The 19396-nt window shown below is 43.8% G+C and overlaps 54 non-coding genes and 33 pseudogenes across 54 annotated transcripts; all 87 read right to left on the bottom strand.

The window, feature by feature from the left end:
- Positions 1-35: 35 nt before the first annotated feature.
- On the bottom strand, positions 36-144 carry LOC131714636 (5S ribosomal RNA; annotated as a pseudogene).
- Positions 145-244: 100 nt separating this feature from the next.
- On the bottom strand, positions 245-363 carry LOC131716273 (5S ribosomal RNA). The gene has a single exon (XR_009315422.1). It is a non-coding gene; the product is annotated as a 5S ribosomal RNA (ribosomal RNA).
- Positions 364-477: 114 nt separating this feature from the next.
- Positions 478-595, bottom strand: LOC131714240 (5S ribosomal RNA; annotated as a pseudogene).
- A 100-nt stretch (positions 596-695) lies between these two features.
- On the bottom strand, positions 696-814 carry LOC131711104 (5S ribosomal RNA). Its single transcript, XR_009312986.1, has one exon. It is a non-coding gene; the product is annotated as a 5S ribosomal RNA (ribosomal RNA).
- Positions 815-928: 114 nt separating this feature from the next.
- Positions 929-1047, bottom strand: LOC131711552 (5S ribosomal RNA). Its single transcript, XR_009313438.1, has one exon. It is a non-coding gene; the product is annotated as a 5S ribosomal RNA (ribosomal RNA).
- Positions 1048-1147: 100 nt separating this feature from the next.
- LOC131716262 (5S ribosomal RNA) lies at positions 1148-1266 on the bottom strand. The gene has a single exon (XR_009315420.1). It is a non-coding gene; the product is annotated as a 5S ribosomal RNA (ribosomal RNA).
- A 114-nt stretch (positions 1267-1380) lies between these two features.
- On the bottom strand, positions 1381-1489 carry LOC131715966 (5S ribosomal RNA; annotated as a pseudogene).
- A 114-nt stretch (positions 1490-1603) lies between these two features.
- On the bottom strand, positions 1604-1712 carry LOC131715614 (5S ribosomal RNA; annotated as a pseudogene).
- Positions 1713-1812: 100 nt separating this feature from the next.
- On the bottom strand, positions 1813-1921 carry LOC131714634 (5S ribosomal RNA; annotated as a pseudogene).
- Positions 1922-2035: 114 nt separating this feature from the next.
- Positions 2036-2154, bottom strand: LOC131714260 (5S ribosomal RNA; annotated as a pseudogene).
- A 100-nt stretch (positions 2155-2254) lies between these two features.
- LOC131712856 (5S ribosomal RNA) lies at positions 2255-2373 on the bottom strand. The gene has a single exon (XR_009314744.1). It is a non-coding gene; the product is annotated as a 5S ribosomal RNA (ribosomal RNA).
- A 114-nt stretch (positions 2374-2487) lies between these two features.
- On the bottom strand, positions 2488-2596 carry LOC131714633 (5S ribosomal RNA; annotated as a pseudogene).
- A 100-nt stretch (positions 2597-2696) lies between these two features.
- On the bottom strand, positions 2697-2815 carry LOC131710271 (5S ribosomal RNA). The gene has a single exon (XR_009312143.1). It is a non-coding gene; the product is annotated as a 5S ribosomal RNA (ribosomal RNA).
- Positions 2816-2915: 100 nt separating this feature from the next.
- LOC131716253 (5S ribosomal RNA) lies at positions 2916-3034 on the bottom strand. The gene has a single exon (XR_009315419.1). It is a non-coding gene; the product is annotated as a 5S ribosomal RNA (ribosomal RNA).
- A 100-nt stretch (positions 3035-3134) lies between these two features.
- On the bottom strand, positions 3135-3243 carry LOC131714632 (5S ribosomal RNA; annotated as a pseudogene).
- Positions 3244-3343: 100 nt separating this feature from the next.
- LOC131716242 (5S ribosomal RNA) lies at positions 3344-3462 on the bottom strand. The gene has a single exon (XR_009315418.1). It is a non-coding gene; the product is annotated as a 5S ribosomal RNA (ribosomal RNA).
- A 100-nt stretch (positions 3463-3562) lies between these two features.
- On the bottom strand, positions 3563-3680 carry LOC131712359 (5S ribosomal RNA). Its single transcript, XR_009314252.1, has one exon. It is a non-coding gene; the product is annotated as a 5S ribosomal RNA (ribosomal RNA).
- A 100-nt stretch (positions 3681-3780) lies between these two features.
- Positions 3781-3889, bottom strand: LOC131714293 (5S ribosomal RNA; annotated as a pseudogene).
- A 100-nt stretch (positions 3890-3989) lies between these two features.
- LOC131717575 (5S ribosomal RNA) lies at positions 3990-4108 on the bottom strand. Its single transcript, XR_009316462.1, has one exon. It is a non-coding gene; the product is annotated as a 5S ribosomal RNA (ribosomal RNA).
- Positions 4109-4208: 100 nt separating this feature from the next.
- Positions 4209-4327, bottom strand: LOC131716230 (5S ribosomal RNA). Its single transcript, XR_009315417.1, has one exon. It is a non-coding gene; the product is annotated as a 5S ribosomal RNA (ribosomal RNA).
- Positions 4328-4441: 114 nt separating this feature from the next.
- LOC131716218 (5S ribosomal RNA) lies at positions 4442-4560 on the bottom strand. Its single transcript, XR_009315415.1, has one exon. It is a non-coding gene; the product is annotated as a 5S ribosomal RNA (ribosomal RNA).
- A 100-nt stretch (positions 4561-4660) lies between these two features.
- LOC131716162 (5S ribosomal RNA) lies at positions 4661-4769 on the bottom strand (annotated as a pseudogene).
- A 100-nt stretch (positions 4770-4869) lies between these two features.
- Positions 4870-4988, bottom strand: LOC131716207 (5S ribosomal RNA). Its single transcript, XR_009315414.1, has one exon. It is a non-coding gene; the product is annotated as a 5S ribosomal RNA (ribosomal RNA).
- Positions 4989-5088: 100 nt separating this feature from the next.
- Positions 5089-5207, bottom strand: LOC131716197 (5S ribosomal RNA). The gene has a single exon (XR_009315413.1). It is a non-coding gene; the product is annotated as a 5S ribosomal RNA (ribosomal RNA).
- Positions 5208-5307: 100 nt separating this feature from the next.
- Positions 5308-5416, bottom strand: LOC131715695 (5S ribosomal RNA; annotated as a pseudogene).
- A 100-nt stretch (positions 5417-5516) lies between these two features.
- LOC131710121 (5S ribosomal RNA) lies at positions 5517-5635 on the bottom strand. Its single transcript, XR_009311990.1, has one exon. It is a non-coding gene; the product is annotated as a 5S ribosomal RNA (ribosomal RNA).
- Positions 5636-5735: 100 nt separating this feature from the next.
- On the bottom strand, positions 5736-5854 carry LOC131716186 (5S ribosomal RNA). Its single transcript, XR_009315412.1, has one exon. It is a non-coding gene; the product is annotated as a 5S ribosomal RNA (ribosomal RNA).
- Positions 5855-5954: 100 nt separating this feature from the next.
- On the bottom strand, positions 5955-6063 carry LOC131715429 (5S ribosomal RNA; annotated as a pseudogene).
- A 114-nt stretch (positions 6064-6177) lies between these two features.
- On the bottom strand, positions 6178-6286 carry LOC131714631 (5S ribosomal RNA; annotated as a pseudogene).
- A 100-nt stretch (positions 6287-6386) lies between these two features.
- On the bottom strand, positions 6387-6505 carry LOC131712440 (5S ribosomal RNA). Its single transcript, XR_009314332.1, has one exon. It is a non-coding gene; the product is annotated as a 5S ribosomal RNA (ribosomal RNA).
- Positions 6506-6619: 114 nt separating this feature from the next.
- LOC131711551 (5S ribosomal RNA) lies at positions 6620-6738 on the bottom strand. The gene has a single exon (XR_009313437.1). It is a non-coding gene; the product is annotated as a 5S ribosomal RNA (ribosomal RNA).
- A 100-nt stretch (positions 6739-6838) lies between these two features.
- On the bottom strand, positions 6839-6957 carry LOC131712439 (5S ribosomal RNA). The gene has a single exon (XR_009314331.1). It is a non-coding gene; the product is annotated as a 5S ribosomal RNA (ribosomal RNA).
- A 114-nt stretch (positions 6958-7071) lies between these two features.
- On the bottom strand, positions 7072-7190 carry LOC131711550 (5S ribosomal RNA). The gene has a single exon (XR_009313436.1). It is a non-coding gene; the product is annotated as a 5S ribosomal RNA (ribosomal RNA).
- A 100-nt stretch (positions 7191-7290) lies between these two features.
- LOC131715428 (5S ribosomal RNA) lies at positions 7291-7399 on the bottom strand (annotated as a pseudogene).
- A 114-nt stretch (positions 7400-7513) lies between these two features.
- LOC131714630 (5S ribosomal RNA) lies at positions 7514-7622 on the bottom strand (annotated as a pseudogene).
- A 100-nt stretch (positions 7623-7722) lies between these two features.
- LOC131710722 (5S ribosomal RNA) lies at positions 7723-7841 on the bottom strand. The gene has a single exon (XR_009312604.1). It is a non-coding gene; the product is annotated as a 5S ribosomal RNA (ribosomal RNA).
- A 114-nt stretch (positions 7842-7955) lies between these two features.
- LOC131711549 (5S ribosomal RNA) lies at positions 7956-8074 on the bottom strand. The gene has a single exon (XR_009313435.1). It is a non-coding gene; the product is annotated as a 5S ribosomal RNA (ribosomal RNA).
- A 100-nt stretch (positions 8075-8174) lies between these two features.
- Positions 8175-8293, bottom strand: LOC131716175 (5S ribosomal RNA). Its single transcript, XR_009315411.1, has one exon. It is a non-coding gene; the product is annotated as a 5S ribosomal RNA (ribosomal RNA).
- Positions 8294-8393: 100 nt separating this feature from the next.
- Positions 8394-8502, bottom strand: LOC131714629 (5S ribosomal RNA; annotated as a pseudogene).
- A 100-nt stretch (positions 8503-8602) lies between these two features.
- LOC131716165 (5S ribosomal RNA) lies at positions 8603-8721 on the bottom strand. The gene has a single exon (XR_009315410.1). It is a non-coding gene; the product is annotated as a 5S ribosomal RNA (ribosomal RNA).
- A 100-nt stretch (positions 8722-8821) lies between these two features.
- On the bottom strand, positions 8822-8939 carry LOC131712698 (5S ribosomal RNA). Its single transcript, XR_009314589.1, has one exon. It is a non-coding gene; the product is annotated as a 5S ribosomal RNA (ribosomal RNA).
- A 114-nt stretch (positions 8940-9053) lies between these two features.
- On the bottom strand, positions 9054-9162 carry LOC131714292 (5S ribosomal RNA; annotated as a pseudogene).
- A 100-nt stretch (positions 9163-9262) lies between these two features.
- LOC131714628 (5S ribosomal RNA) lies at positions 9263-9371 on the bottom strand (annotated as a pseudogene).
- A 114-nt stretch (positions 9372-9485) lies between these two features.
- Positions 9486-9594, bottom strand: LOC131715718 (5S ribosomal RNA; annotated as a pseudogene).
- A 114-nt stretch (positions 9595-9708) lies between these two features.
- LOC131716154 (5S ribosomal RNA) lies at positions 9709-9827 on the bottom strand. The gene has a single exon (XR_009315409.1). It is a non-coding gene; the product is annotated as a 5S ribosomal RNA (ribosomal RNA).
- A 114-nt stretch (positions 9828-9941) lies between these two features.
- LOC131712669 (5S ribosomal RNA) lies at positions 9942-10060 on the bottom strand. Its single transcript, XR_009314560.1, has one exon. It is a non-coding gene; the product is annotated as a 5S ribosomal RNA (ribosomal RNA).
- A 100-nt stretch (positions 10061-10160) lies between these two features.
- Positions 10161-10279, bottom strand: LOC131716143 (5S ribosomal RNA). The gene has a single exon (XR_009315408.1). It is a non-coding gene; the product is annotated as a 5S ribosomal RNA (ribosomal RNA).
- A 114-nt stretch (positions 10280-10393) lies between these two features.
- LOC131709978 (5S ribosomal RNA) lies at positions 10394-10512 on the bottom strand. The gene has a single exon (XR_009311841.1). It is a non-coding gene; the product is annotated as a 5S ribosomal RNA (ribosomal RNA).
- Positions 10513-10612: 100 nt separating this feature from the next.
- LOC131716132 (5S ribosomal RNA) lies at positions 10613-10731 on the bottom strand. The gene has a single exon (XR_009315407.1). It is a non-coding gene; the product is annotated as a 5S ribosomal RNA (ribosomal RNA).
- A 100-nt stretch (positions 10732-10831) lies between these two features.
- On the bottom strand, positions 10832-10940 carry LOC131716086 (5S ribosomal RNA; annotated as a pseudogene).
- Positions 10941-11054: 114 nt separating this feature from the next.
- LOC131715323 (5S ribosomal RNA) lies at positions 11055-11163 on the bottom strand (annotated as a pseudogene).
- A 114-nt stretch (positions 11164-11277) lies between these two features.
- LOC131716122 (5S ribosomal RNA) lies at positions 11278-11396 on the bottom strand. The gene has a single exon (XR_009315406.1). It is a non-coding gene; the product is annotated as a 5S ribosomal RNA (ribosomal RNA).
- Positions 11397-11510: 114 nt separating this feature from the next.
- Positions 11511-11629, bottom strand: LOC131716109 (5S ribosomal RNA). The gene has a single exon (XR_009315404.1). It is a non-coding gene; the product is annotated as a 5S ribosomal RNA (ribosomal RNA).
- A 100-nt stretch (positions 11630-11729) lies between these two features.
- On the bottom strand, positions 11730-11838 carry LOC131716241 (5S ribosomal RNA; annotated as a pseudogene).
- A 114-nt stretch (positions 11839-11952) lies between these two features.
- Positions 11953-12061, bottom strand: LOC131716321 (5S ribosomal RNA; annotated as a pseudogene).
- A 114-nt stretch (positions 12062-12175) lies between these two features.
- LOC131716247 (5S ribosomal RNA) lies at positions 12176-12284 on the bottom strand (annotated as a pseudogene).
- A 100-nt stretch (positions 12285-12384) lies between these two features.
- Positions 12385-12503, bottom strand: LOC131716098 (5S ribosomal RNA). The gene has a single exon (XR_009315403.1). It is a non-coding gene; the product is annotated as a 5S ribosomal RNA (ribosomal RNA).
- Positions 12504-12617: 114 nt separating this feature from the next.
- LOC131716088 (5S ribosomal RNA) lies at positions 12618-12736 on the bottom strand. The gene has a single exon (XR_009315402.1). It is a non-coding gene; the product is annotated as a 5S ribosomal RNA (ribosomal RNA).
- A 100-nt stretch (positions 12737-12836) lies between these two features.
- On the bottom strand, positions 12837-12955 carry LOC131716077 (5S ribosomal RNA). The gene has a single exon (XR_009315401.1). It is a non-coding gene; the product is annotated as a 5S ribosomal RNA (ribosomal RNA).
- A 114-nt stretch (positions 12956-13069) lies between these two features.
- Positions 13070-13178, bottom strand: LOC131714627 (5S ribosomal RNA; annotated as a pseudogene).
- A 100-nt stretch (positions 13179-13278) lies between these two features.
- LOC131715979 (5S ribosomal RNA) lies at positions 13279-13387 on the bottom strand (annotated as a pseudogene).
- Positions 13388-13501: 114 nt separating this feature from the next.
- On the bottom strand, positions 13502-13620 carry LOC131716068 (5S ribosomal RNA). Its single transcript, XR_009315400.1, has one exon. It is a non-coding gene; the product is annotated as a 5S ribosomal RNA (ribosomal RNA).
- Positions 13621-13734: 114 nt separating this feature from the next.
- On the bottom strand, positions 13735-13853 carry LOC131716057 (5S ribosomal RNA). The gene has a single exon (XR_009315399.1). It is a non-coding gene; the product is annotated as a 5S ribosomal RNA (ribosomal RNA).
- Positions 13854-13953: 100 nt separating this feature from the next.
- LOC131715978 (5S ribosomal RNA) lies at positions 13954-14062 on the bottom strand (annotated as a pseudogene).
- A 100-nt stretch (positions 14063-14162) lies between these two features.
- LOC131716753 (5S ribosomal RNA) lies at positions 14163-14281 on the bottom strand. Its single transcript, XR_009315638.1, has one exon. It is a non-coding gene; the product is annotated as a 5S ribosomal RNA (ribosomal RNA).
- A 114-nt stretch (positions 14282-14395) lies between these two features.
- Positions 14396-14514, bottom strand: LOC131716046 (5S ribosomal RNA). The gene has a single exon (XR_009315398.1). It is a non-coding gene; the product is annotated as a 5S ribosomal RNA (ribosomal RNA).
- Positions 14515-14614: 100 nt separating this feature from the next.
- On the bottom strand, positions 14615-14733 carry LOC131713493 (5S ribosomal RNA; annotated as a pseudogene).
- Positions 14734-14847: 114 nt separating this feature from the next.
- LOC131714626 (5S ribosomal RNA) lies at positions 14848-14956 on the bottom strand (annotated as a pseudogene).
- Positions 14957-15056: 100 nt separating this feature from the next.
- Positions 15057-15165, bottom strand: LOC131715450 (5S ribosomal RNA; annotated as a pseudogene).
- A 114-nt stretch (positions 15166-15279) lies between these two features.
- LOC131711756 (5S ribosomal RNA) lies at positions 15280-15398 on the bottom strand. The gene has a single exon (XR_009313644.1). It is a non-coding gene; the product is annotated as a 5S ribosomal RNA (ribosomal RNA).
- Positions 15399-15498: 100 nt separating this feature from the next.
- Positions 15499-15617, bottom strand: LOC131711460 (5S ribosomal RNA). The gene has a single exon (XR_009313343.1). It is a non-coding gene; the product is annotated as a 5S ribosomal RNA (ribosomal RNA).
- Positions 15618-15731: 114 nt separating this feature from the next.
- Positions 15732-15840, bottom strand: LOC131715670 (5S ribosomal RNA; annotated as a pseudogene).
- A 111-nt stretch (positions 15841-15951) lies between these two features.
- Positions 15952-16070, bottom strand: LOC131711931 (5S ribosomal RNA). Its single transcript, XR_009313820.1, has one exon. It is a non-coding gene; the product is annotated as a 5S ribosomal RNA (ribosomal RNA).
- A 100-nt stretch (positions 16071-16170) lies between these two features.
- On the bottom strand, positions 16171-16289 carry LOC131713834 (5S ribosomal RNA; annotated as a pseudogene).
- Positions 16290-16389: 100 nt separating this feature from the next.
- On the bottom strand, positions 16390-16508 carry LOC131711929 (5S ribosomal RNA). Its single transcript, XR_009313818.1, has one exon. It is a non-coding gene; the product is annotated as a 5S ribosomal RNA (ribosomal RNA).
- A 100-nt stretch (positions 16509-16608) lies between these two features.
- LOC131716036 (5S ribosomal RNA) lies at positions 16609-16727 on the bottom strand. The gene has a single exon (XR_009315397.1). It is a non-coding gene; the product is annotated as a 5S ribosomal RNA (ribosomal RNA).
- Positions 16728-16827: 100 nt separating this feature from the next.
- LOC131716025 (5S ribosomal RNA) lies at positions 16828-16946 on the bottom strand. The gene has a single exon (XR_009315396.1). It is a non-coding gene; the product is annotated as a 5S ribosomal RNA (ribosomal RNA).
- Positions 16947-17046: 100 nt separating this feature from the next.
- Positions 17047-17165, bottom strand: LOC131716014 (5S ribosomal RNA). The gene has a single exon (XR_009315395.1). It is a non-coding gene; the product is annotated as a 5S ribosomal RNA (ribosomal RNA).
- A 114-nt stretch (positions 17166-17279) lies between these two features.
- On the bottom strand, positions 17280-17388 carry LOC131716239 (5S ribosomal RNA; annotated as a pseudogene).
- Positions 17389-17488: 100 nt separating this feature from the next.
- LOC131718084 (5S ribosomal RNA) lies at positions 17489-17607 on the bottom strand. Its single transcript, XR_009316979.1, has one exon. It is a non-coding gene; the product is annotated as a 5S ribosomal RNA (ribosomal RNA).
- Positions 17608-17904: 297 nt separating this feature from the next.
- On the bottom strand, positions 17905-18023 carry LOC131710783 (5S ribosomal RNA). The gene has a single exon (XR_009312665.1). It is a non-coding gene; the product is annotated as a 5S ribosomal RNA (ribosomal RNA).
- Positions 18024-18123: 100 nt separating this feature from the next.
- LOC131716002 (5S ribosomal RNA) lies at positions 18124-18242 on the bottom strand. The gene has a single exon (XR_009315393.1). It is a non-coding gene; the product is annotated as a 5S ribosomal RNA (ribosomal RNA).
- Positions 18243-18356: 114 nt separating this feature from the next.
- On the bottom strand, positions 18357-18475 carry LOC131715991 (5S ribosomal RNA). Its single transcript, XR_009315392.1, has one exon. It is a non-coding gene; the product is annotated as a 5S ribosomal RNA (ribosomal RNA).
- Positions 18476-18575: 100 nt separating this feature from the next.
- LOC131712206 (5S ribosomal RNA) lies at positions 18576-18694 on the bottom strand. The gene has a single exon (XR_009314099.1). It is a non-coding gene; the product is annotated as a 5S ribosomal RNA (ribosomal RNA).
- A 100-nt stretch (positions 18695-18794) lies between these two features.
- LOC131710981 (5S ribosomal RNA) lies at positions 18795-18913 on the bottom strand. Its single transcript, XR_009312863.1, has one exon. It is a non-coding gene; the product is annotated as a 5S ribosomal RNA (ribosomal RNA).
- Positions 18914-19013: 100 nt separating this feature from the next.
- LOC131720828 (5S ribosomal RNA) lies at positions 19014-19132 on the bottom strand. Its single transcript, XR_009319725.1, has one exon. It is a non-coding gene; the product is annotated as a 5S ribosomal RNA (ribosomal RNA).
- A 100-nt stretch (positions 19133-19232) lies between these two features.
- On the bottom strand, positions 19233-19351 carry LOC131720628 (5S ribosomal RNA). Its single transcript, XR_009319525.1, has one exon. It is a non-coding gene; the product is annotated as a 5S ribosomal RNA (ribosomal RNA).
- Between the last annotated feature and the right edge of the window lie 45 nt (positions 19352-19396).

Below are 19396 nucleotides of genomic sequence, written 5' to 3'. Positions count from 1 at the left end.
TTTTGTCCTCCACACATTTCAATTGTAAAATGTAATGCCTGCAGCACTTGATATTCCCAGGTGGTCTCCCATCCAAGTACTAACCAAGCCCAACATTGCTTAGCTTCTGAGATCAGGCTTATTCAAGGTGGTGTGGCCGCAGGCGATTGCATTTCTGCTTTCATGACTTTTATGTTTAGTGAGCTGGGGGTGATTCCTCCAAAATTTCCTTTTGTCCTCCACACATTTCAATTGTAAAATGTAATGCCTGCAGCACTTGATATTCCCAGGTGGTCTCCCATCCAAGTACTAACCAAGCCCAACATTGCTTAGCTTCTGAGATCAGACGAGATCAGGCTTATTCAAGGTGGTGTGGCCGCAGGCGATTGCATTTCTGCTTTCATGACTTTTATGTTTAGTGAGCTGGGGGTGATTCCTCCAAAATTTCCTTTTGGCCTCCACACATTTCAATTGTAAAATGTAATTACAAAAATGTAATGCCTGCAGCACTTGATATTCCCAGGTGGTCTCCCATCCAAGTACTAACCAAGCCAACATTGCTTAGCTTCTGAGATCAGACAAGATCAGGCTTATTCAAGGTGGTGTGGCTGCAGGCGATTGCATTTCTGCTTTCATGACTTTTATGTTTAGTGAGCTGGGGGTGATTCCTCCAAAATTTCCTTTTGTCCTCCACACATTTCAATTGTAAAATGTAATGCCTACAGCACTTGATATTCCCAGGTGGTCTCCCATCCAAGTACTAACCAAGCCCAACATTGCTTAGCTTCTGAGATCAGACGAGATCAGGCTTATTCAAGGTGGTGTGGCCGCAGGCGATTGCATTTCTGCTTTCATGACTTTTATGTTTAGTGAGCTGGGGGTGATTCCTCCAAAATTTCCTTTTGTCCTCCACACATTTCAATTGTAAAATGTAATTACAAAAATGTAATGCCTGCAGCACTTGATATTCCCAGGTGGTCTCCCATCCAAGTACTAACCAAGCCCAACATTGCTTAGCTTCTGAGATCAGGCGAGATCAGGCTTATTCAAGGTGGTGTGGCCGCAGGCGATTGCATTTCTGCTTTCATGACTTTTATGTTTAGGGAGCTGGGGGTGATTCCTCCAAAATTTCCTTTTGTCCTCCACACATTTCAATTGTAAAATGTAATGCCTGCAGCACTTGATATTCCCAGGTGGTCTCCCATCCAAGTACTAACCAAGCCCAACATTGCTTAGCTTCTGAGATCAGACGAGATCAGGCTTATTCAAGGTGGTGTGGCCGCAGGCGATTGCATTTCTGCTTTCATGACTTTTATGTTTAGTGAGCTGGGGGTGATTCCTCCAAAATTTCCTTTTGGCCTCCACACATTTCAATTGTAAAATGTAATTACAAAAATGTAATGCCTGCAGCACGTGATATTCCCAGGTGGTCTCCCATCCAAGTACTAACCAAGCCCAACATTGCTTAGCTTCTGAGATCAGGCTTATTCAAGGTGGTGTGGCCGCAGGCGATTGCATTTCTGCTTTCATGACTTTTATGTTTAGTGAGCTGGGGGTGATTCCTCCAAAATTTCCTTTTGTCCTCCACACATTTCAATTGTAAAATGTAATTACAAAAATGTAATGCCTGCAGCACTTGATATTCCCAGGTGGTCTCCCATCCAAGTACTAACCAAGCCCAACATTGCTTAGCTTCTGAGACCAGGCTTATTCAAGGTGGTGTGGCCGCAGGCGATTGCATTTCTGCTTTCATGACTTTTATGTTTAGGGAGCTGGGGGTGATTCCTCCAAAATTTCCTTTTGTCCTCCACACATTTCAATTGTAAAATGTAATGCCTGCAGCACTTGATATTCCCAGGTGGTCTCCCATCCAAGTACTAACCAAGCCCAACATTGCTTAGCTTCTGAGATCAGGCTTATTCAAGGTGGTGTGGCCGCAGGCGATTGCATTTCTGCTTTCATGACTTTTATGTTTAGGGAGCTGGGGGTGATTCCTCCAAAATTTCCTTTTGTCCTCCACACATTTCAATTGTAAAATGTAATTACAAAAATGTAATGCCTGCAGCACTTGATATTCCCAGGTGGTCTCCCATCCAAGTACTAACCAAGCCCAACACTGCTTAGCTTCTGACATCAGACGAGATCAGTCTTATTCAAGGTGGTGTGGCCGCAGGTGTTTGCATTTCTGCTTTCATGACTTTTATGTTTAGGGAGCTGGGGGTGATTCCTCCAAAATTTCCTTTTGTCCTCCACATATTTCAATTGTAAAATGTAATGCCTGCAGCACTTGATATTCCCAGGTGGTCTCCCATCCAAGTACTAACCAAGCTCAACATTGCTTAGCTTCTGAGATCAGACGAGATCAGGCTTCTTCAAGGTGGTGTGGCCGCAGGCGATTGCATTTCTGCTTTCATGACTTTTATGTTTAGTGAGCTGGGGGTGATTCCTCCAAAATTTCCTTTTGTCCTCCACACATTTCAATTGTAAAAAGTAATTACAAAAATGTAATGCCTGCAGCACTTGATATTCCCAGGTGGTCTCCCATCCAAGTACTAACCAAGCCCAACATTGCTTAGCTTCTGAGATCAGGCTTATTCAAGGTGGTGTGGCCGCAGGCGATTGCATTTCTGCTTTCATGACTTTTATGTTTAGTGAGCTGGGGGTGATTCCTCCAAAATTTCCTTTTGTCCTCCACACATTTCAATTGTAAAATGTAATGCCTGCAGCACTTGATATTCCCAGGTGGTCTCCCATCCAAATACTAATCAAGCCCAACATTGCTTAGCTTCTGAGATCAGACGAGATCAGGCTTATTCAAGGTGGTGTGGCCGCAGGCGATTGCATTTCTGCTTTCATGACTTTTATGTTTAGTGAGCTGGGGGTGATTCCTCCAAAATTTCCTTTTGTCCTCCACACATTTCAATTGTAAAATGTAATGCCTGCAGCACTTGATATTCCCAGGTGGTCTCCCATCCAAGTACTAACCAAGCCCAACATTGCTTAGCTTCTGAGATCAGACGAGATCAGGCTTATTCAAGGTGGTGTGGCCGCAGGCGATTGCATTTCTGCTTTCATGACTTTTATGTTTAGTGAGCTGGGGGTGATTCCTCCAAAATTTCCTTTTGTCCTCCACACATTTCAATTGTAAAATGTAATGCCTGCAGCACTTGATATTCCCAGGTGGTCTCCCATCCAAGTACTAACCAAGCCCAACATTGCTTAGCTTCTGAGATCAGGCTTATTCAAGGTGGTGTGGCCGCAGGCGATTGCATTTCTGCTTTCATGACTTTTATGTTTAGTGAGCTGGGGGTGATTCCTCCAAAATTTCCTTTTGTCCTCCACACATTTCAATTGTAAAATGTAATGCCTGCAGCACTTGATATTCCCAGGTGGTCTCCCATCCAAGTACTAACCAAGCCCAACATTGCTTAGCTTCTGAGATCAGACGAGATCAGGCTTATTCAAGGTGGTGTGGCCGCAGGCGATTGCATTTCTGCTTTCATGACTTTTATGTTTAGTGAGCTGGGGGTGATTCCTCCAAAATTTCCTTTTGTCCTCCACACATTTCAATTGTAAAATGTAATGCCTGCAGCACTTGATATTCCCAGGTGGTCTCCCATCCAAGTACTAACCAAGCCCAACTTTGCTTAGCTTCTGAGATCAGACGAGATCAGGCTTATCAAGGTGGTGTGGCCGCAGGCGATTGCATTTCTGCTTTCATGACTTTTATGTTTAGTGAGCTGGGGGTGATTCCTCCAAAATTTCCTTTTGTCCTCCACACATTTCAATTGTAAAATGTAATGCCTGCAGCACTTGATATTCCCAGGTGGTCTCCCATCCAAGTACTAACCAAGCCCAACATTGCTTAGCTTCTGAGATCAGGCTTATTCAAAGTGGTGTGGCCGCAGGCGATTGCATTTCTGCTTTCATGACTTTTATGTTTAGTGAGCTGGGGGTGATTCCTCCAAAATTTCCTTTTGTCCTCCACACATTTCAATTGTAAAATGTAATGCCTGCAGCACTTGATATTCCCAGGTGGTCTCCCATCCAAGTACTAACCAAGCCCAACATTGCTTAGCTTCTGAGATCAGATGAGATCAGGCTTATTCAAGGTGGTGTGGCCGCAGGCGATTGCATTTCTGCTTTCATGACTTTTATGTTTAGTGAGCTGGGGGTGATTCCTCCAAAATTTCCTATTGTCCTCCACACATTTCAATTGTAAAATGTAATGCCTGCAGCACTTGATATTCCCAGGTGGTCTCCCATCCAAGTACTAACCAAGCCCAACATTGCTTAGCTTCTGAGATCAGACGAGATCAGGCTTATTCAAGGTGGTGTGGCCGCAGGCGATTGCATTTCTGCTTTCATGACTTTTATGTTTAGTGAGCTGGGGGTGATTCCTCCAAAATTTCCTTTTGTCGTCCACACATTTCAATTGTAAAATGTAATTACAAAAATGTAATGCCTGCAGCACTTGATATTCCCAGGTGGTCTCCCATCCAAGTACTAACCAAGCCCAACATTGCTTAGCTTCTGAGATCAGACGAGATCAGGCTTATTCAAGGTGGTGTGGCCGCAGGCGATTGCATTTCTGCTTTCATGACTTTTATGTTTAGTGAGCTGGGGGTGATTCCTCCAAAATTTCCTTTTGTCCTCCACACATTTCAATTGTAAAATGTAATGCCTGCAGCACTTGATATTCCCAGGTGGTCTCCCATCCAAGTACTAACCAAGTCCAACATTGCTTAGCTTCTGAGATCAGACTTATTCAAGGTGGTGTGGCCGCAGGCGAATGCATTTCTGCTTTCATGACTTTTATGTTTAGTGAGCTTGGGGTGATTCCTCCAAAATTTCCTTTTGTCCTCCACACATTTCAATTGTAAAATGTAATGCCTGCAGCACTTGATATTCCCAGGTGGTCTCCCATCCAAGTACTAACCAAGCCCAACATTGCTTAGCTTCTGAGATCAGACGAGATCAGGCTTATTCAAGGTGGTGTGGCCGCAGGCGATTACATTTCTGCTTTCATGACTTTTATGTTTAGTGAGCTGGGGGTGATTCCTCCAAAATTTCCTTTTGTCCTCCACACATTTCAATTGTAAAATGTAATGCCTGCAGCACTTGATATTCCCAGGTGGTCTCCCATCCAAGTACTAACCAAGCCCAACATTGCTTAGCTTCTGAGATCAGACGAGATCAGGCTTATTCAAGGTGGTGTGGCCGCAGGCGATTGCTTTTCTGCTTTCATGACTTTTATGTTTAGTGAGCTGGGGGTGATTCCTCCAAAATTTCCTTTTGGGCTCCACACATTTCAATTGTAAAATGTAATGCATGCAGCACTTGATATTCCCAGGTGGTCTCCCATCCAAGTACTAACCAAGCCCAACATTGCTTAGCTTCTGAGATCAGGCTTATTCAAGGTGGTGTGGCCGCAGGCGATTGCATTTCTGCTTTCATGACTTTTATGTTTAGTGAGCTGGGGGTGATTCCTCCAAAATTTCCTTTTGTCCTCCACACATTTCAATTGTAAAATGTAATGCCTGCAGCACTTGATATTCCCAGGTGGTCTCCCATCCAAGTACTAACCAAGCCCAACATTGCTTAGCTTCTGAGATCAGACGAGATCAGGCTTATTCAAGGTGGTGTGGCCACAGGCGATTGCATTTCTGCTTTCATGACTTTTATGTTTAGGGAGCTGGGGGTGATTCCTCCAAAATTTCCTTTTGTCCTCCACACATTTCAATTGTAAAATGTAATGCCTGCAGCACTTGATATTCCCAGGTGGTCTCCCATCCAAGTACTAACCAAGCCCAACATTGCTTAGCTTCTGAGATCAGACGAGATCAGGCTTATTCAAGGTGGTGTGGCCGCAGGCGTTTGCATTTCTGCTTTCATGACTTTTATGTTTAGTGAGCTGGGGGTGATTCCTCCAAAATTTCCTTTTGTCCTCCACACATTTCAATTGTAAAATGTAATGCCTGCAGCACTTGATATTCCCAGGTGGTCTCCCATCCAAGTACTAACCAAGCCCAACATTGCTTAGCTTCTGAGATCAGGCTTATTCAAGGTGGTGTGGCCACAGGCGATTGCTTTTCTGCTTTCATGACTTTTATGTTTAGTGAGCTGGGGGTGATTCCTCCAAAATTTCCTTTTGTCCTCCACACATTTCAATTGTAAAATGTAATTACAAAAATGTAATGCCTGCAGCACTTGATATTCCCAGGTGGTCTCCCATCCAAGTACTAACCAAGCCCAACATTGCTTAGCTTCTGAGATCAGGCTTATTCAAGGTGGTGTGGCCGCAGGCGATTGCATTTCTGCTTTCATGACTTTTATGTTTAGTGAGCTGGGGGTGATTCCTCCAAAATTTCCTTTTGTCCTCCACACATTTCAATTGTAAAATGTAATGCCTGCAGCACTTGATATTCCCAGGTGGTCTCCCATCCAAGTACTAACCAAGCCCAACATTGCTTAGCTTCTGAGATCAGACGAGATCAGGCTTATTCAAGGTGGAGTGACCACAGGCGATTGCTTTTCTGCTTTCATGACTTTTATGTTTAGTGAGCTGGGGGTGATTCCTCCAAAATTTCCTTTTGTCCTCCACACATTTCAATTGTAAAATGTAATTACAAAAATGTAATGCCTGCAGCACTTGATATTCCCAGGTGGTCTCCCATCCAAGTACTAACCAAGCCCAACATTGCTTAGCTTCTGAGATCAGGCGAGATCAGGCTTATTCAAGGTGGTGTGGCCGCAGGCGATTGCATTTCTGCTTTCATGACTTTTATGTTTAGGGAGCTGGGGGTGATTCCTCCAAAATTTCCTTTTGGCCTCCACACATTTCAATTGTAAAATGTAATGCCTGCAGCACTTGATATTCCCAGGTGGTCTCCCATCCAAGTACTAACCAAGCCCAACATTGCTTAGCTTCTGAGATCAGACGAGATCAGGCTTATTCAAGGTGGAGTGACCACAGGCGATTGCTTTTCTGCTTTCATGACTTTTATGTTTAGTGAGCTGGGGGTGATTCCTCCAAAATTTCCTTTTGTCCTCCACACATTTCAATTGTAAAATGTAATTACAAAAATGTAATGCCTGCAGCACTTGATATTCCCAGGTGGTCTCCCATCCAAGTACTAACCAAGCCCAACATTGCTTAGCTTCTGAGATCAGGCGAGATCAGGCTTATTCAAGGTGGTGTGGCCGCAGGCGATTGCATTTCTGCTTTCATGACTTTTATGTTTAGTGAGCTGGGGGTGATTCCTCCAAAATTTCCTTTTGTCCTCCACACATTTCAATTGTAAAATGTAATGCCTGCAGCACTTGATATTCCCAGGTGGTCTCCCATCCAAGTACTAACCAAGCCCAACATTGCTTAGCTTCTGAGATCAGGCTTATTCAAGGTGGTGTGGCCACAGGCGATTGCTTTTCTGCTTTCATGACTTTTATGTTTAGTGAGCTGGGGGTGATTCCTCCAAAATTTCCTTTTGTCCTCCACACATTTCAATTGTAAAATGTAATTACAAAAATGTAATGCCTGCAGCACTTGATATTCCCAGGTGGTCTCCCATCCAAGTACTAACCAAGCCCAACATTGCTTAGCTTCTGAGATCAGGCTTATTCAAGGTGGTGTGGCCGCAGGCGATTGCATTTCTGCTTTCATGACTTTTATGTTTAGTGAGCTGGGGGTGATTCCTCCAAAATTTCCTTTTGTCCTCCACACATTTCAATTGTAAAATGTAATGCCTGCAGCACTTGATATTCCCAGGTGGTCTCCCATCCAAGTACTAACCAAGCCCAACATTGCTTAGCTTCTGAGATCAGACGAGATCAGGCTTATTCAAGGTGGTGTGACCACAGGCGATTGCTTTTCTGCTTTCATGACTTTTATGTTTAGTGAGCTGGGGGTGATTCCTCCAAAATTTCCTTTTGTCCTCCACACATTTCAATTGTAAAATGTAATTACAAAAATGTAATGCCTGCAGCACTTGATATTCCCAGGTGGTCTCCCATCCAAGTACTAACCAAGCCCAACATTGCTTAGCTTCTGAGATCAGGCGAGATCAGGCTTATTCAAGGTGGTGTGGCCGCAGGCGATTGCATTTCTGCTTTCATGACTTTTATGTTTAGGGAGCTGGGGGTGATTCCTCCAAAATTTCCTTTTGGCCTCCACACATTTCAATTGTAAAATGTAATGCCTGCAGCACTTGATATTCCCAGGTGGTCTCCCATCCAAGTACTAACCAAGCCCAACATTGCTTAGCTTCTGAGATCAGACGAGATCAGGCTTATTCAAGGTGGTGTGGCCGCAGGCGATTGTATTTCTGCTTTCATGACTTTTATGTTTAGTGAGCTGGGGGTGATTCCTCCAAAATTTCCTTTTGTCCTCCACACATTTCAATTGTAAAATGTAATGCCTGCAGCACTTGATATTCCCAGGTGGTCTCCCATCCAAGTACTAACCAAGCCCAACATTGCTTAGCTTCTGAGATCAGGCTTATTCAAGGTGGTGTGGCCGCAGGCGATCGCATTTCTGCTTTCATGACTCTTATGTTTAGGGAGCTGGGGGTGATTCCTCCAAAATTTCCTTTTGTCCTCCACACATTTCAATTGTAAAATGTAATGCCTGCAGCACTTGATATTCCCAGGTGGTCTCCCATCCAAGTACTAACCAAGCCCAACATTGCTTAGCTTCTGAGATCAGACGAGATCAGGCTTATTCAAGGTGGTGTGGCCGCAGGCGTTTGCATTTCTGCTTTCATGACTTTTATGTTTAGTGAGCTGGGGGTGATTCCTCCAAAATTTCCTTTTGTCCTCCACACATTTCAATTGTAAAATGTAATGCCTGCAGCACTTGATATTCCCAGGTGGTCTCCCATCAAGTACTAACCAAGCCCAACATTGCTTAGCTTCTGAGATCAGACGAGATCAGGCTTATTCAAGGTGGTGTGGCCGCAGGCGATTGCATTTCTGCTTTCATGACTTTTATGTTTAGTGAGCTGGGGGTGATTCCTCCAAAATTTCCTTTTGTCCTCCACACATTTCAATTGTAAAATGTAATTACAAAAATGTAATGCCTGCAGCACTTGATATTCCCAGGTGGTCTCCCATCCAAGTACTAACCAAGCCCAACATTGCTTAGCTTCTGAGATCAGGCTTATTCAAAGTGGTGTGGCCGCAGGCGATTGCATTTTTGCTTTCATGACTTTTATGTTTAGTGAGCTGGTGGTGATTCCTCCAAAATTTCCTTTTGTCCTCCACACATTTCAATTGTAAAATGTAATGCCTGCAGCACTTGATATTCCCAGGTGGTCTCCCATCCAAGTACTAACCAAGCCCAACATTGCTTAGCTTCTGAGATCAGGCTTATTCAAGGTGGTGTGGCCGCAGGCGATTGCTTTTCTGCTTTCATGACTTTTATGTTTAGTGAGCTGGGGGTGATTCCTCCAAAATTTCCTTTTGTCCTCCACACATTTCAATTGTAAAATGTAATTACAAAAATGTAATGCCGGCAGCACTTGATATTCCCAGGTGGTCTCCCATCCAAGTACTAACCAAGCCCAACATTGCTTAGCTTCTGAGATCAGGCTTATTCAAGGTGGTGTGGCCGCAGGCGATTGCTTTTCTGCTTTCATGACTTTTATGTTTAGTGAGCTGGGGGTGATTCCTCCAAAATTTCCTTTTGTCCTCCACACATTTCAATTGTAAAATGTAATTACAAAAATGTAATGCCTGCAGCACTTGATATTCCCAGGTGGTCTCCCATCCAAGTACTAACCAAGCCCAACATTGCTTAGCTTCTGAGATCAGACGAGATCAGGCTTATTCAAGGTGGTGTGGCCGCAGGCGATTGCATTTCTGCTTTCATGACTTTTATGTTTAGTGAGCTGGGGGTGATTCCTCCAAAATTTCCTTTTGTCCTCCACACATTTCAATTGTAAAATGTAATTACAAAAATGAAATGCCTGCAGCACTTGATATTCCCAGGTGGTCGCCCATCCAAGTACTAACCAAGCCCAACATTGCTTATCTTCTGAGATCAGACGAGATCAGTCTTATTCAAGGTGGTGTGGCCGCAGGCGATTGCATTTCTGCTTTCATGACTTTTATGTTTAGTGAGCTGGGGGTGATTCCTCCAAAATTTCCTTTTGTCCTCCACACATTTCAATTGTAAAATGTAATGCCTGCAGCACTTGATATTCCCAGGTGGTCTCCCATCCAAGTACTAACCAAGCCCAACATTGCTTAGCTTCTGAGATCAGACGAGATCAGGCTTATTCAAGGTGGTGTGGCCGCAGGCGATTGCATTTCTGCTTTCATGACTTTTATGTTTAGTGAGCTGGGGGTGATTCCTCCAAAATTTCCTTTTGTCCTCCACACATTTCAATTGTAAAATGTAATTACAAAAATGTAATGCCTGCAGCACTTGATATTCCCAGGTGGTCGCCCATCCAAGTACTAACCAAGCCCAACATTGCTTATCTTCTGAGATCAGACGAGATCAGGCTTATTCAAGGTGGTGTGGCCGCAGGCGATTGCATTTCTGCTTTCATGACTTTTATGTTTAGTGAGCTGGGGGTGATTCCTCCAAAATTTCCTTTTGTCCTCCACACATTTCAATTGTAAAATGTAATGCCTGCAGCACTTGATATTCCCAGGTGGTCTCCCATCCAAGTACTAACCAAGCCCAACATTGCTTAGCTTCTGAGATCAGACGAGATCAGGCTTATTCAAGGTGGTGTGGCCGCAGGCGATTGCATTTCTGCTGTCATGACTTTTATGTTTAGGGAGCTGGGGGTGATTCCTCCAAAATTTCCTTTTGTCTTCCACACATTTCAATTGTAAAATGTAATGCCTGCTGCACTTGATATTCCCAGGTGGTCACCCATCCAAGTACTAACCAAGCCCAACATTGTTTAGCTTCTGAGATCAGGCTTATTCAAGGTGGTGTGGCCGCAGGCAATTGCATTTCTGCTTTCATGACTTTTATGTTTAGTGAGCTGGGGGTGATTCCTCCAAAATTTCCTTTTGTCCTCCACACATTTCAATTGTAAAATGTAATTACAAAAATGTAATGCCTGCAGCACTTGATATTCCCAGGTGGTCACCCATCCAAGTACTAACCAAGCCCAACATTGTTTAGCTTCTGAGATCAGGCTTATTCAAGGTGGTGTGGCCGCAGGCAATTGCATTTCTGCTTTCATGACTTTTATGTTTAGTGAGCTGGGGGTGATTCCTCCAAAATTTCCTTTTGTCCTCCACACATTTCAATTGTAAAATGTAATTACAAAAATGTAATGCCTGCAGCACTTGATATTCCCAGGTGGTCTCCCATCCAAGTACTAACCAAGCCCAACATTGCTTAGCTTCTGAGATCAGACGAGATCAGGCTTATTCAAGGTGGTGTGGCCGCAGGCGATTGCATTTCTGCTTTCATGACTTTTATGTTTAGTGAGCTGGGGGTGAATCCTCCAAAATTTCCTTTTGTCCTCCACACATTTCAATTGTAAAATGTAATTACAAAAATGTAATGCCTGCAGCACTTGATATTCCCAGGTGGTCTCCCATCCAAGTACTAACCAAGCCCAACATTGCTTAGCTTCTGAGATCAGACGAGATCAGGCTTATTCAAGGTGGTGTGGCCGCAGGCGATTGCATTTCTGCTTTCATGACTTTTATGTTTAGTGAGCTGGGGGTGATTCCTCCAAAATTTCCTTTTGTCCTCCACACATTTCAATTGTAAAATGTAATGCCTGCAGCACTTGATATTCACAGGTGGTCTCCCATCCAAGTACTAACCAAGCCCAATATTGCTTAGCTTCTGAGATCAGGCTTATTCAAGGTGGTGTGGCCGCAGGCGATTGCATTTCTGCTTTCATGACTTTTATGTTTAGTGAGCTGGGGGTGATTCCTCCAAAATTTCCTTTTGTCCTCCACACATTTCAATTGTAAAATGTAATTACAAAAATGTAATGCCTGCAGCACTTGTTATTCCCAGGTGGTCTCCCATCCAAGTACTAACAAAGCCCAACATTGCTTAGCTTCTGAGATCAGGCTTATTCAAGGAGGTGTGGCCGCAGGCGATTGCATTTCTGCTTTCATGACTTTTATGTTTAGTGAGCTGGGGGTGATTCCTCCAAAATTTCCTTTTGTCCTCCACACATTTCAATTGTAAAATGTAATTACAAAAATGTAATGCCTGCAGCACTTGTTATTCCCAGGTGGTCTCCCATCCAAGTACTAACAAAGCCCAACATTGCTTAGCTTCTGAGATCAGGCTTATTCAAGGTGGTGTGGCCGCAGGCGATTGCATTTCTGCTTTCATGACTTTTATGTTTAGTGAGCTGGGGGTGATTCCTCCAAAATTTCCTTTTGTCCTCCACACATTTCAATTGTAAAATGTAATGCCTGCAGCACTTGATATTCCCAGGTGGTCTCCCATCCAAGTACTAACCAAGCCCAACATTGCTTAGCTTCTGAGATCAGACGAGATCAGGCTTATTCAAGGTGGTGTGGCCGCAGGCGATTGCATTTCTGCTTTCATGACTTTTATGTTTAGTGAGCTGGGGGTGATTCCTCCAAAATTTCCTTTTGTCCTCCACACATTTCAATTGTAAAATGTAATTACAAAAATGTAATGCCTGCAGCACTTGATATTCCCAGGTGGTCTCCCATCCAAGTACTAACCAAGCCCAACATTGCTTAGCTTCTGAGATCAGACGAGATCAGGCTTATTCAAGGTGGTGTGGCCGCAGGCGATTGCATTGCTGCTTTCATGACTTTTATGTTTAGTGAGCTGGGGGTGATTCCTCCAAAATTTCCTTTTGGCCTCCACACATTTCAATTGTAAAATGTAATGCCTGCAGCACTTGATATTCCCAGGTGGTCTCCCATCCAAGTACTAACCAAGCCCAACATTGCTTAGCTTCTGAGATCAGACGAGATCAGGCTTATTCAAGGTGGTGTGGCCGCAGGCGACTGCATTTCTGCTTTCATGACTTTTATGTTTAGGGAGCTGGGGTTGATTCCTCCAAAATTTCCTTTTGTCCTCCACACATTTCAATTGTAAAATGTAATTACAAAAATGTAATGCCTGCAGCACTTGATATTCCCAGGTGGTCTCCCATCCAAGTACTAACCAAGCCCAACATTGCTTAGCTTCTGAGATCAGGCTTATTCAAGGTGGTGTGGCCGCAGGCGATTGCATTTCTGCTTTCATGACTTTTATGTTTAGTGAGCTGGGGGTGATTCCTCCAAAATTTCCTTTTGTCCTCCACACATTTCAATTGTAAAATGTAATGCCTGCAGCACTTGATATTCCCAGGTGGTCTCCCATCCAAGTACTAACCAAGCCCAATATTGCTTAGCTTCTGAGATCAGGCTTATTCAAGGTGGTGTGGCCGCAGGCGATTGCATTTCTGCTTTCATGACTTTTATGTTTAGTGAGCTGGGGGTGATTCCTCCAAAATTTCCTTTTGTCCTCCACACATTTCAATTGTAAAATGTAATTACAAAAATGTAATGCCTGCAGCACTTGATATTCCCAGGTGGTCTCCCATCCAAGTACTAACCAAGCCCAACATTGCTTAGCTTCTGAGATCAGACGAGATCAGGCTTATTCAAGGTGGTGTGGCCGCAGGCGATTGCATTTCTGCTTTCATGACTTTTATGTTTAGTGAGCTGGGGGTGATTCCTCCAAAATTTCCTTTTGGCCTCCACACATTTCAATTGTAAAATGTAATTACAAAAATGTAATGCCTGCAGCACTTGATATTCCCAGGTGGTCTCCCATCCAAGTACTAACCAAGCCCAACATTGCTTAGCTTCTGAGATCAGACGAGATCAGGCTTATTCAAGGTGGTGTGGCCGCAGGCGATTGCATTTCTGCTTTCATGACTTTTATGTTTAGTGAGCTTGGGGTGATTCCTCCAAAATTTCCTTTTGTCCTCCACACATTTCAATTGTAAAATGTAATGCCTGCAGCACTTGATATTCCCAGGTGGTCTCCCATCCAAGTACTAACCAAGCCCAATATTGCTTAGCTTCTGAGATCAGGCTTATTCAAGGTGGTGTGGCCGCAGGCGATTGCATTTCTGCTTTCATGACTTTTATGTTTAGTGAGCTGGGGGTGATTCCTCCAAAATTTCCTTTTCTCCTCCACACATTTCAATTGTAAAATGTAATGCCTGCAGCACTTGATATTCCCAGGTGGTCTCCCATCCAAGTACTAATCAAGCCCAACATTGCTTAGCTTCTGAGATCAGACGAGATCAGGCTTATTCAAGGTGGTGTGGCCGCAGGCGATTGCATTTCTGCTTTCATGACTTTTATGTTTAGTGAGCTGGGGGTGATTCCTCCAAAATTTCCTTTTGGCCTCCACACATTTCAATTGTAAAATGTAATTACAAAAATGTAATGCCTGCAGCACTTGATATTCCCAGGTGGTCTCCCATCCAAGTACTAACCAAGCCCAACATTGCTTAGCTTCTGAGATCAGACGAGATCAGGCTTATTCAAGGTGGTGTGGCCGCAGGCGATTGCATTTCTGCTTTCATGACTTTTATGTTTAGTGAGCTGGGGGTGATTCCTCCAAAATTTCCTTTTGTCCTCCACACATTTCAATTGTAAAATGTAATGCCTGCAGCACTTGATATTCCCAGGTGGTCTCCCATCCAAGTACTAACCAAGCCCAACATTGCTTAGCTTCTGAGATCAGGCGAGATCAGGATTATTCAAGGTGGTGTGCCCGCAGGCGATTGCATTTCTGCTTTCATGACTTTTATGTTTAGTGAGCTGGGGGTGATTCCTCCAAAATTTCCTTTTGTCCTCCACACATTTCAATTGTAAAATGTAATTACAAAAATGTAATGCCTGCAGCACTTGATATTCCCAGGTGGTCTCCCATCCAAGTACTAACCAAGCCCAACATTGCTTAGCTTCTGAGATCAGGCTTATTCAAGGTGGTGTGGCCGCAGGCGATTGCGTTTCTGCTTTCATGACTTTTATGTTTAGTGAGCTGGGGGTGATTCCTCCAAAATTTCCTTTTGTCCTCCACACATTTCAATTGTAAAATGTAATGCCTGCAGCACTTGATATTCCCAGGTGGTCTCCCATCCAAGTACTAACCAAGCCCAACATTGTTTAGCTTCTGAGATCAGGCTTATTCAAGGTGGTGTGGCCGCAGGCGACTGCATTTCTGCTTTCATGACTTTTATGTTTAGTGAGCTGGGGGTGATTCCTCCAAAATTTCCTTTTGTCCTCCACACATTTCAATTGTAAAATGTAATTACAAAAATGTAATGCCTGCAGCACTTGATATTCCCAGGTGGTCTCCCATCCAAGTATTAACCAAGCCCAACATTGCTTAGCTTCTGAGATCAGACGAGATCAGGCTTATTCAAGGTGGTGTGGCCGCAGGCGATTGCATTTCTGCTTTCATGACTTTTATGTTTAGTGAGCTGGGGGTGATTCCTCCAAAATTTCCTTTTGTCCTCCACACATTTCAATTGTAAAATGTAATGCCTGCAGCACTTGATATTCCCAGGTGGTCTCCCATCCAAGTACTAACCATGCCCAACATTGCTTAGCTTCTGAGATCAGACGAGATCAGGCTTATTCAAGGTGGTGTGGCCGCAGGCGATTGCATTTCTGCTTTCATGACTTTTATGTTTAGTGAGCTGGGGGTGATTCCTCCAAAATTTCCTTTTGTCCTCCACACATTTCAATTGTAAAATGTAATTACAAAAATGTAATGCCTGCAGCACATGATATTCCCAGGTGGTCTCCCATCCAAGTACTAACCAAGCCCAACATTGCTTAGCTTCTGAGATCAGGCTTATTCAAGGTGGTGTGGCCGCAGGCGATTGCATTTCTGCTTTCATGACTTTTATGTTTAGGGAGCTGGGGGTGATTCCTCCAAAATTTCCTTTTGTCCACACATTTCAATTGTAAAATGTAATTACAAAAAAGTAATGCCTGCAGCACTTGATATTCCCAGGTGGTCTCCCATCCAAGTACTAACCAAGCCCAACATTGCTTAGCTTCTGAGTTCAGGCGAGATCAGGCTTATTCAAGGTGGTGTGGCCACAGGCGATTGCATTTCTGCTTTCATGACTTTTATGTTTAGGGAGCTGGGGGTGATTCCTCCAAAATTTCCTTTTGTCCTCCACACATTTCAATTGTAAAATGTAATGCCTGCAGCACTTGATATTCCCAGGTGGTCTCCCATCCAAGTACTAACCAAGGCAAACATTGCTTAGCTTCTGAGATCAGACGAGATCAGGCTTATTCAAGGTGGTGTGGCCGCAGGCGATTGCATTTCTGCTTTCATGACTTTTATGTTTAGGGAGCTGGGGGTGATTCCTCCAAAATTTCCTTTTGTCCACCACACATTTCAATTGTAAAATGTAATGCCTGCAGCACTTGATATTCCCAGGTGGTCTCCCATCCAAGTACTAACCAAGCCCAACATTGCTTAGCTTCTGAGTTCAGGCGAGATCAGGCTTATTCAAGGTGGTGTGGCCACAGGCGATTGCATTTCTGCTTTCATGACTTTTATGTTTAGGGAGCTGGGGGTGATTCCTCCAAAATTTCCTTTTGTCCTCCACACATTTCAATTGTAAAATGTAATGCCTGCAGCACTTGATATTCCCAGGTGGTCTCCCATCCAAGTACTAACCAAGCCCAACATTGCTTAGCTTCTGAGATCAGACGAGATCAGGCTTATTCAAGGTGGTGTGGCCGCAGGCGATTGCATTTCTGCTTTCATGACTTTTATGTTTAGGGAGCTGGGGGTGATTCCTCCAAAATTTCCTTTTGTCCACCACACATTTCAATTGTAAAATGTAATGCCTGCAGCACTTGATATTCCCAGGTGGTCTCCCATCCAAGTACTAACCAAGCCCAACATTGCTTAGCTTCTGAGATCAGACGAGATCAGGCTTATTCAAGGTGGTGTGGCCGCAGGCGATTGCATTTCTGCTTTCATGACTTTTATGTTTAGGGAGCTGGGGGTGATTCCTCCAAAATATCCTTTTGTCCACCACACATTTCAATTGTAAAATGTAATGCCTGCAGCACTTGATATTCCCAGGTGGTCTCCCATCCAAGTACTAACCAAGCCCAACATTGCTTAGCTTCTGAGATCAGACGAGATCAGGCTTATTCAAGGTGGTGTGGCCGCAGGCGATTGCATTTCTGCTTTCATGACTTTTATGTTTAGGGAGCTGGGGGTGATTCCTCCAAAATTTCCTTTTGGCCTCCACACATTTCAATTGTAAAATGTAATTACAAAAATGTAATGCCTGCAGCACGTGATATTCCCAGGTGGTCTCCCATCCAAGTACTAACCAAGTCCAACATTGCTTAGCTTCTGAGATCAGGCTTATTCAAGGTGGTGTGGCCGCAGGCGATTGCATTTCTGCTTTCATGACTTTTATGTTTAGTGAGCTGGGGGTGATTCCTCCAAAATTTCCTTTTGTCCTCCACACATTTCAATTGTAAAATGTAATGCCTGCAGCACTTGATATTCCCAGGTGGTCTCCCATCCAAGTACTATTCAAGCCCAACATTGCTTAGCTTCTGAGATCAGACGAGATCAGGCTTATTCAAGGTGGTGTGGCCGCAGGCGATTGCATTTCTGCTTTCATGACTTTTATGTTTAGTGAGCTGGGGGTGATTCCTCCAAAATTTCCTTTTGTCCTCCACACATTTCAATTGTAAAATGTAATGCCTGCAGCACTTGATATTCCCAGGTGGTCTCCCATCCAAGTACTAACCAAGCCCAACATTGCTTAGCTTCTGAGATCTGGCTTATTTTTTTTTTTTTTTTTTTATTTATTTATTTTTTTTTTATTTATTTATTTATTTATTTTTTTCCTCCAAAATTTCCTTTTGTCCTCCACACATTTCAATTGTAAAATGTAATGCCTGCAGCACTTGATATTCCCAGGTGGTCTCCCATACAAGTACTAACCAAGCCCAACATTGCTTAGCTTCTGAGATCAGACGAGATCAGGCTTATTCAAGGTGGTGTGGCCGCAGGCGATTGCATTTCTGCTTTCATGACTTTTATGTTTAGTGAGCTGGGGGTGATTCCTCCAAAATTTCCTTTTGTCCTCCACACATTTCAATTGTAAAATGTAATGCCTGCAGCACTTGATATTCCCAGGTGGTCTCCCATCCAAGTACTAACCAAGCCCAACATTGCTTAGCTTCTGAGATCAGACGAGATCAGGCTTATTCAAGGTGGTGTGGCCGCAGGCGATTGCATTTCTGCTTTCATGACTTTTATGTTTCGTGAGCTGGGGGTGATTCCTCCAAAATTTCCTTTTGTCCTCCACACATTTCAATTGTAAAATGTAATTACAAAAATGTAATGCCTGCAGCACTTGATATTCCCAGGTGGTCTCCCATCCAAGTACTAACCAAGCCCAACATTGCTTAGCTTCTGAGATCAGACGAGATCAGGCTTATTCAAGGTGGTGTGGCCGCAGGCGATTGCATTTCTGCTTTCATGACTTTTATGTTTAGTGAGCTGGGGGTGATTCCTCCAAAATTTCCTTTTGTCCTCCACACATTTCAATTGTAAAATGTAATGCCTGCAGCACTTGATATTCCCAGGTGGTTTCCCATCCAAGTACTAACCAAGCCCAACATTGCTTAGCTTCTGAGATCAGATAAGATCAGGCTTATTCAAGGTGGTGTGGCCGCAGGCGATTGCATTTCTGCTTTCATGACTTTTATGTTTAGTGAGCTGGGGGTGATTCCTCCAAAATTTCCTTTTGTCCTCCACACATTTCAATTGTGAAATGTAATGCCTGCAGCACTTGATATTCCCAGGTGGTCTTCCATCCAAGTACTAACCAAGCCCAACATTGCTTAGCTTCTGAGATCAGACGAGATCAGGCTTATTCAAGGTGGTGTGGCCGCAGGCGATTGCATTTCTGCTTTCATGACTTTTATGTTTAGTGACCTGGGGGTGATTCCTCCAAAATTTCCTTTTGTCCTCCACACATTTCAATTGTAAAATGTAATGCCTGCAGCACTTGAGATTCCCAGGTGGTCTCCCATCCAAGTACTAACCAAGCCCAACATTGCTTAGCTTCTGAGATCAGACGAGATCAGGCTTATTCAAGGTGGTGTGGCCGCAGGCGATTGCATTTCTGCTTTCATGACTTTTATGTTTAGTGAGCTGGGGGTGATTCCTCCAAAATTTCCTTTTGTCCTCCACACATTTCAATTGTAAAATGTAATGCCTGCAGCACTTGATATTCCCAGGTGGTCTCCCATCCAAGTACTAACCAAGCCCAACATTGCTTAGCTTCTGAGATCAGACGAGATCAGGCTTATTCAAGGCGGTGTGGCCGCAGGCGATTGCATTTCTGCTTTCATGACTTTTATGTTTAGTGACCTGGGG

Source organism: Acipenser ruthenus, chromosome 44 (assembly GCF_902713425.1).
Source record: "Acipenser ruthenus chromosome 44, fAciRut3.2 maternal haplotype, whole genome shotgun sequence".
Classification (NCBI taxonomy): Eukaryota; Metazoa; Chordata; class Actinopteri; order Acipenseriformes; family Acipenseridae; genus Acipenser; species Acipenser ruthenus.
Note: the sequence above shows the minus strand (reverse complement) of the source record. Positions and strands in the feature narration are given on the sequence as shown.